The 8,772-nt window shown below is 46.0% G+C and overlaps 1 long non-coding RNA gene across 1 annotated transcript; it reads right to left on the bottom strand.

Annotated features, from left to right (window-relative positions):
• On the bottom strand, window positions 1–8,398 carry LOC141559021 (uncharacterized). Its single transcript, XR_012487199.1, has 2 exons — window positions 8,102–8,398; window positions 1–2,572 (listed from the first exon to the last, which is right to left on the bottom strand). It is a non-coding gene; the product is annotated as an uncharacterized LOC141559021 (long non-coding RNA).
• Window positions 8,399–8,772: the final 374 nt, after the last annotated feature.

Raw genomic sequence — 8,772 nt, 5'->3', positions numbered from 1 at the left:
TACCAGGATATACTATAAGATATTTAATGTGTATGGGAATGCCTGCCATCCAGGGGAGGGAGTGGAGGGAACAGAAGGGAGTACAAGGGATAATGTTGTACCTATGCATATGTACTGTCAAAAAAAGTTATAAAATTAATTAAAAAAAAAACAAAAAACAGCGAGCTCCCCCATGTCGATGAGCACTGCCCGGAAACTTCCCCAGTGTGGGATCCTTCCTTAGCTAAGCCACGGGAGCCCTCTCGGCCCTGGAATCGCCTGCACAGAACCAGCCACCGAAGCAGTCCCATCCCCAGAACTGTGGTTGTCTTACTTTGTCAGTCTGATTATTGGGTGCGCTCCCTTGCACAGCCAACCTGCCCTTCCCCGCTCCCCTTCCCCTCTCCCCTTCTTTCTCTCTCCATTGTCTCTCTCTGTTCCCTCTCTTCTTTTCTTGCTCCAGGAGGTGTCATCGAGAAGCCCACCCTTCGTTTTTGCTCTTCTGTGCCAGGACCTGCCCCTTCGGAGTCGCTTGATAAATGCTTGTTGAGTTGGACTCAGTTCTCCCTTTCACAATCTGCCAATAAACATGTATATAAATCACCTTCTGTATGCCAACCGTATGTTTGGTGTTTGGGATATAAGACAAAAAAGGAGCATAGTCCCTCAAAAACATGCCACTGGTTGCAGTGCCTGGAACACAGTAGGTGCTTAATAAATGCCTGCTGACCGACTGCCCTCAAGAAAGTTACATCCTTTCAGAGAAAACGCCCTTAAACCTCTGTGTGTGTCCTTCAGATGCCTTGAAATTATATATTATTCTTATCTATATGACATTACACGTATACATAAGATTTCAAGGCACTCAGAAGATCAGAAAACAATTGTAAATTCTGCTTTTCTTTTTCCTTTTTCACGCTTTCCTCCTCATTCCCTACTCCCCTCCTCCCCACCGTGCTGACTGCAAAATCAGTCACATGGCCAGAGTGGGTCAGCTCTTCTCCCCCAACCTTGATAAGCTTCCTTTTCCCCTCAGATCTGAAGGGGAATCCCAATTATGTCTTTACGTCCCGGCTGTGCCCACAAACCACAGATCCAAGGAAATCGGACACAAGACACGTTGAGGAAAAGCTGACTGAAGCATGACTAGGTCTGAAAACACGGGCTAACGGCTTAAACACAAGTTGCAGTCAATGTCACGATGACCCCGGCAGCCGGGAGCTGGATTTATGACTGCATGGAAAAATCTTTGGTTTTTCAGTCCGAGATTTCGGGAAGCTCCTTGCCCCAGAAGGGGAGCGCACGCCTGCTGGGGCAGAGCTTTTCGGGCAGACTCGGACTGTGGCCCAGGAGCTCTGGCCCGGAGCAGGCTCTGCTCCCTGAGCAGCGTCAGGGCTCCGCCATGGGCAGAGGGCTGGATTTGGAGTCAGACTTCTCTCTAGGCTGGCTCAGAATGAGGGAGTTGGCTATAAAACCACGCAGGTCGCCTCTAGTTCTAAATCCATAGAGGAAGCGCCCACTTTCTAACACACGGGCGTTTCTTGATTTACAAATGCTGAGAGGAGTCGGGAGCTGAGAACACGGATTTTGGTCTCTCAGTGAGAAAAAAAAAGGTAGCAAAGGAAGGGCAAAAACGTTTAGAAATGGAGATTAACAGCTCCTTCTGTATCCTGAATAATGGCAGCCCCTGAGATTTGAAACCCCTATTAGTAGTCTATTTTATCCTAGCCCGTAGGAGCTGGACCCCTGAATGACTTTCATCCCGATAGCAGCCCCTTTCCTTATTCCCACAGGCCAGAGTTTGACTCACTGCTCTTGTCTGGAAGGATCAAATCAGGACAATCACTGGGGCCTTTGTCCCCCGGAGAAGTCCCCTCTAAGAAACCCCGGGCTTAAATGGAGAATTTAGTTTTCAGCAAGCATTTCCTCCCAGATCCCTCCCCTGATTTGTGCCCCTCTTCTTCCATCTCTGGCGGCTATTCAGGCGTGCCTTTTGTGCACTAATTGGAGTGTCATTTGCAGCGCCTTCGTCATGAGGCCCTCTGATAGCATCTTGCTGAGAAAGGGAACTAGGGCCATAGCTCTGATTCTGGGATTCATGCGCTGTCAGGGCCTACCGTCCGTTACTGAAAGGAAGCCCTTTTCTGCTTGCTGCTCTTGTCCCTCTCTGCCAGGTGATTGCACAAGAAGGCTGGAGGACACTCCTTTGAAGTTTTCCTGTGGAAGGAGGGTTTCTTTCCCTGCCCAACCCCCAATCTGGGACATCCCTCAGGAAGTAACTGAGAAAGGCCCAAAGCTTGGGTCCAACGGCCATCCTCTTTATACCTCTGAAGGCAGCGGGATTCCCTTGGGGATGTAGCCCAACTCCCTCATGGCCCCATGCTTTCACAGCCGAAGGAGGGGGTTAAGAACGCTAGAGATCAGTGTGCTCAGACTCTGAGCTGCCTGGGCATAGACAGGGGGACTTGGGGTCCCATCCAGTCCGACTCAATCCAATCCAGGAATCGCTGATTAAGGGCCGCAGCGCCCACTGCAGTGGGATTTGGCTTGAATCTTCGGGGAAGGGACGCCTTCTCTGGGTGGGTTTCCTCATCTGCCCAAGGAAAAAAGGAGAGAGGGGGACAGATTAAACTTGAGAGCCTCTAAAATCTTCTCTGGCTCTGAATCTATGATCTTGAGAAGAAAACTGGGGGAAATAGACTGGGCACTACCTGTATTAATTAATCATTGGTACAACTTTATCCTATGAAATTCCAAGAAAATTTCGAAAAAGAGATTCTCATGTTGGAAAAGATGAAGAAACTCTGGTCTGAGAGGTTCCGTCAGAACTACGCTCTGCACCAAAGCTTCCTAAACTGACCCCATATGGGTTCAGGTAACTGAATGGGTGTGGGCGGATCACAAAATTACAATTTATTATCAGCAAATGTTTGATTTGTTTACTGTTTTATATACCTACATACCCAGGGTTGCTTAAAAATTTCTCAGAAAAAAATGGAGTCCCAAGTAGAAAGAAGCCTTGCTCTACTCTGGGAGATTTGATTTCTCTGAAAGTGTCTCCTCCATTCTCATTCTGGTTGTGTAGACCGGGCTAGGCCTCCTGTGAGTTCAAAAATGCTTTTCTCATTTATCTGATGATAAATCAGATCTTGAGACTCGAGACCTGAAGACCTGAGTTTCGGTGCCAGCTCACTCGCCACCGGGTGGTCTGGGTAAATCCAAGTCCATTTCTTAAGGCCTTGGTACTCCCATCTACTTAATGAGAGAATGGGACAGAGGATAGGGGAAGTGACATTGAATCTGGAGAATGAATCACTCAGATGTTATTTATCATCTGTGTCACCTTGGAAAAGTCACTATGGTGATTTATGTGGGGACATGAATGACACATCCAGAAGGTACTTAGAAAAATGGTTTGCCATGCTTGTCGTGGTTGATAATATTGATGAAGTCCTGGGCAAGAAAATGAAGATCCCTGGGACACGGGTTGGGTTTTCCTCATTATTGCTCATTGAAGAAAGAGGATGAAAAAATCTTAAGTGAACAACTTAAAATGTGCCATCTAAGGGTAGGAGTTGAGTTCTAGGCCCTGTCTTACAACATAGGGATGACAAATTTCTGGCAAGAGAAGAAGTTGATCTAACTAAGAAACCAGCTAAGTAAGAGTGTATTTGCTTGATCCCTTGCCAATCTAACCTAAAGAGGAAGGAGAAAATTGACTGTAGCCTCCAAGTTGTGTACTAATGATAGTTACCACAAAGAAGAAAGAAGAAGCTAATGTACCCATAAATTTATGGGAGACAAAAGCCAAGAAATGAGATGGATGTAAAACTCACGACCATAAATACCCAAGGTTTAGGCAACAAACAAGAAGAACTAGATGTCCTAATAAAAGGACAAGTTTGACCTCACAGGTATTGCTGAGGTAGGATGAAGCCCATTATTGGTGCAGAGCACTGGATGGGCATATTTTATGTAAAAGAAATAAGCTAAGTTTAAAAGGGGTAGAGGGAATAGCGCTGTGTATTAAGAAATAATCATGTGAGTTAATCCAGGAATCAGAGGAAGGAGTGATGATGGAGAGCATTTCATTGATCAATAATGGAGTGGGAAAGAGAAAGGAAAGGCTCCTGGAACATTACAACCTGAATGGAAAAGAACGAGATAGAGAGTTTGTCAGATGGATCATAAACCTAGCCAGATGGGGATATATTCAATTATCCAGACAGCTGCTGTAGCTCCCCCAAAAAACAGAGCAGTAATAACTGCTGGAATTGTGCTAGTGATCATTTCGCCTTCAAAAGGGAGAGCCACAAAAGCAAATTCTGTTCTGGTTCTGATTCTCACTAATCAAGAAAGAACTCATTGCTGGGGTGGAAATGGTGGGAACCTGGGGGAGAAGTGACCACTCCCACCCAGAAGAAGAAAAACATGTGTCCATGGCCTGTCACACTCTCAAGATTTGGGGAAATCGAATTTTAAAGTATTCAGAGCAAAGATAGGCAGGGTCTCCTGGACTAAAAGGCCTCAGGAGAATTATACAGTGAATAATAGAAGCAATACCCAAAACATATTGATAAGAATGGAGTTCATCTACTAGAATGGGGGAAATGTAACGTCTCACACTGAGCTGTTAAAAAATCCACTGCACAAGTACAAGCTGGGAGAGGCAGTGGCAAGATCCAGTGACCCATGAGCCCAATGAGTCAGCCAGGTGATAAGGCAGAGAAGGTACTGTGATTTGGGGGGGATCATTAAAAGGAACAGAGCTTCCAGGAGGAAGGAGGTGCCTTTGTGAGAGCTCATCCTGAGGGTGTGTGCAGTTCTGGGGGCCAAGGTGTAAGCAGGACAGTGATAATCTGGACAATATCCAGAGGAGTGAATCCAAGATGGCGCACTTATGATGCATGAAGATCATTGAAGGCACCAGGTACATTTAGCCTGAAATAGAAAGGACTCCCTGGAGCCATACAAGTTGTCTTCAAGTATTTGAAGGGCTGTCAGGTGGAGGAGGGAATAGATTTATTCTGTTTGGCCCCAAGAATAGGGCCATAAATAATCAAATAAACAAACAGATAAATAAAGAGATAGATAAATGAATGAATGAATAACTTAAATCTGAACTTGGGAAAAATTTCCCTTACAATTAGAGATGTCCAAAATGGGAATGGACTACCTAAGGAGATAATGATAGTAGTCTGCATTTTATAGCACTTTAAGGTTCACGAAGCATTTTCCAACTGTTTTCTTATTTTATTTCTACAATAACCCTGGGAGGTAGGTACTATTATTATCATCCTTTTTTAGATGAGAAAACTGAGTCAACAGAGATTAAATGTCTGAGGTAGGATTTGAACTTGGGTCCTTTTATCTACTATGTCATCTGATTGTGGTGGGGACTTCCTTGTTGAAGGTCTTCAAGCAGAGACTGGCATTTTGTAGTGGTGGTTCCTTTCACATATAAGTTGGGCTGTCTGCCTGTGGGAAAAACTTCCAGTTCTCAAATTGTGTGATCTATAAAGTCATTCATCTTTATGAGTTTCACTCTAGACATCTGTGAAGGGAGGTCATTGGACTAAAAGAGAGCTTTTCCACATTTTTTTTAATATCATGGGACCTTTGGCAGTCTAGAAAATCTATGGACGCCTCAGTAAATGCATAAAATACACAAGATTACAAAGATAAAATGGAAATACAGTTATCAAGGTATTTTTTTGAAACAAGATCACAATGCCCAGGATAAGAATCTGGATGCTAGATGATTTCTAAGATTTCTTTCAATTCTAAATCTGTGATCCCTGTAATTAGATGATTGTTTCTCTTCCAAATTAAAATGAAAAATTCTACAATTCTACCAGTATGATCTTGGCCAAGTCACTTCCTCTAAGCCTTAGTGACCTCCTCAGGAAAATGAGGGAGTTGGCAATCTATCAATAATATTTGTAGCAGCTCTTTTTGTTGTAGTAAAGAACTGAAAACTTAGCAGAGAATGGTTGAATTAATTATGGTATGTGAATGTAAGGGAATATAATCCCACAATTATTGTTTGTCCTTCATTTTCGAAGAGGATCCTGATCTCAGGGAGGTAATGCCATGACATGCAAGTGAATTGGATTTCAGTGAGGGGGGCTGGGCAAGGTCACCTGCCTCACTTTCCCCTGCAGGTGCTCTATCCACTGCGCCACCTAGCTGCCCCTAGACTTGGTCTTTTTAAGCTAAGGGTTTCAACAGGTCTCAGTTTGAGTGGGGCCACACCCATTCAGTAATTAAAGCTAGATAGCAATTGAGGCAAATCTAAATAAATCTATTTGGGAAGAAAAGACCCTCAGGGTTTCTGGCAGAAATGATTGCTATTTACATCCATCTGGACCCAAACAATGACCACTTGGGGCTTGGCCTAGGACCTCTTGGTGGCCAATGAGAATCAGACTGGTTTTGGTTTGAGGCCTGATCTTTAAGAAAGAAATCTAGCCAGAACCCCAAATAGATATCTTGGGGGGGGGTTCAGAGGTACAAAAGAGGAAAAAAATGATTTTAAGAGCATCACTAGGTAAGGGCATAATATGTGTTTGGAGGGAGGGAAAGAAGGAGGGAAGGAAGGAAGGAGGGAAAGGAGGAAAGGAAGGAGGGAAAGGAGGAAAGGAAGGAGGGAAAGGAGGAAAGGAGGGAGGGAAAGAAGGAAGGAAGGAGGGAAAGGAGGAAAGGAAGGAGGGAAAGGAGGAAAGGAAAGAGGGAAAGGAAGGAGGGAAAGGAGGAAAGGAAGGAGGGAAAGGAAGAAAGGAAGGAGGGAAAGGAGGAAAGGAAGGAGGGAAAGGAGGAAAGGAAGGAGGGAAAGGAGGAAAGGAAGGAGGGAAAGGAGGAAAGGAAGGAGGGAAAGGAGGAAAGGAAAGAGGGAAAGGAAGGAGGGAAAGGAGGAAAGGAAGGAGGGAAAGGAAGAAAGGAAGGAGGGAAAGGAGGAAAGGAAGGAGGGAAAGGAGGAAAGGAGGGAGGGAAAGGAGGAAAGGAGGGAGGGAAAGAAGGAAGGAAGGAGGGAAAGGAGGAAAGGAAGGAGGGAAAGGAGGAAAGGAAGGAGGGAAAGGAGGAAAGGAAGGAGGGAAAGGAGGAAAGAAGGAAGGGAAAGAAGGAAGGAAAGGAGGAAGGGAAGGAAGAAAGGAGGGAAGGAGGGAGGGAGGGAGATAAGGACAGAAAAGAAGAGAGGGAGGAAAAGAAGGATAGGAAGGGAGAGAAGGAATGTCCCCGGTGTTGGGGACATCTGAGCGCTCTGCTGTCCGTCTGCCTCCCTACAATCTCTCCCAGTCCTGCGTGCTCAAGGTCACTACCTGGGCGAGCTCTCAAGGTGGCCTCTTGACACTTGTGGCCACTTGCGTCAGTGGAATCCAGCCACCGGAGGACTCTCTGATGGCTTCTGGCTCCATCAGTGAATTCACCTGGTCATTACAGATTTCTATTTTAGAATTCTTGCTCGACTAGGGTCAGAAAAAGAAACAGAGGCATCAGGTGCTCTTGGAGGCATGGCAGCCATCCAGGTACCCTTCCCTGCCCGGAAGCTCAAAGTAATCCTCCTCCCAGGGAAATATACTGCAAGCTATACAAGTTGTGTTCTTTATGTGCACTCTTATGCTTATCTCATCCTGAGTCATCAGTGAGGACTTCCAGCTCTGCAGTCAGCCCTGAGTCATCCTGCTCAGAAAATGCCCCCTAAGTGTCCACAGAAGAGAACGTCCGGCCCGAGCCTCCGGCCCCAGCAGTCAGCCTGTCGTTGCCCTGACGTCGGGAGAAGGACGCTTCTTTCCCACATTTTCTCTGCCGTCTCCTTGACCCCCTGTAATACCTGCCCTCCACCTGTGACCCTTGCCAGATAGAAACGGGATTACGGAACCCAAGACTGGACACCTCCATGGCTGGGACGAGTGGGGGAAAAAGTCTGGCGTGGAAACACCGGGGGCCTTGTTTCTGTAATCTACCCCACTTTTCAGGGTATTTTTGCAAGGATCCTTGTTCCTCCCTCAGCAGCAAGTCCACATTGGAAAGCTCTCCTTCCTTTGACTGTACAGGAAGTCCTCCCCTCAGAAGAAGGCCCTTGTGGACGTGGACATGACATAAAGCCCTCTAGAAAGATTACCTCATTTGAGCCTCACGACAACCCCGGGAGCAGCTGTTAGGATGATCATCATTTTACAGAAGAGGAAACTAAAAGAGGCGGAAGTGAAGTGACTTGTCCAGCATCATACAGCGAGCCCAGATTCACTCTGCTGGGCTCCTCTAGAGTGGTCAATAGGAGACTCTTCACTTTTCTGGAGCAGGAAGGAAGAGGAGGCAGAGGCAGGAAACCATTCAAAACCCCAAGAAAACAGCAGTAAATCCCAACAAAGCTTTTCCTTTTCATTTCTGGGCTTTTGGTCTTGGGCCCAGGACCCATAAAAACCCTGCCCCAAGCGGACGTTATCAATCTCCACCTCTGAACGGATTGTTCAGAACCTGTGTGACCTGCCTTGGGTCTGGAGTCTGGATGGAATTTTTATTGTGTCGAGAGCCTAACTGGGCTGTAGCCACCAATTTCTTGCCATGGATGGATTAATATGGTTCCCCCCCAATCTAGGGAGAGAGTATTTTCCCCATGGCTCTTTCTTTATGTGATTTGGCTTAAAAAAAGGGTGGAGGGGAGGAGGATGGCAGAGAGTTGATTTTATTGGCCTATATAAGGCCTGAACACACTACCCTTTTATAGGGAATAAATCTGCATTGTCACAGTCTTAGCTTCCACCAACAAACCCAACAGATTTTTCAGTCCTT

This window comes from Sminthopsis crassicaudata, chromosome 2 (assembly GCF_048593235.1).
Source record: "Sminthopsis crassicaudata isolate SCR6 chromosome 2, ASM4859323v1, whole genome shotgun sequence".
NCBI lineage: Eukaryota > Metazoa > Chordata > Mammalia > Dasyuromorphia > Dasyuridae > Sminthopsis > Sminthopsis crassicaudata.
Note: the sequence above shows the minus strand (reverse complement) of the source record. Positions and strands in the feature narration are given on the sequence as shown.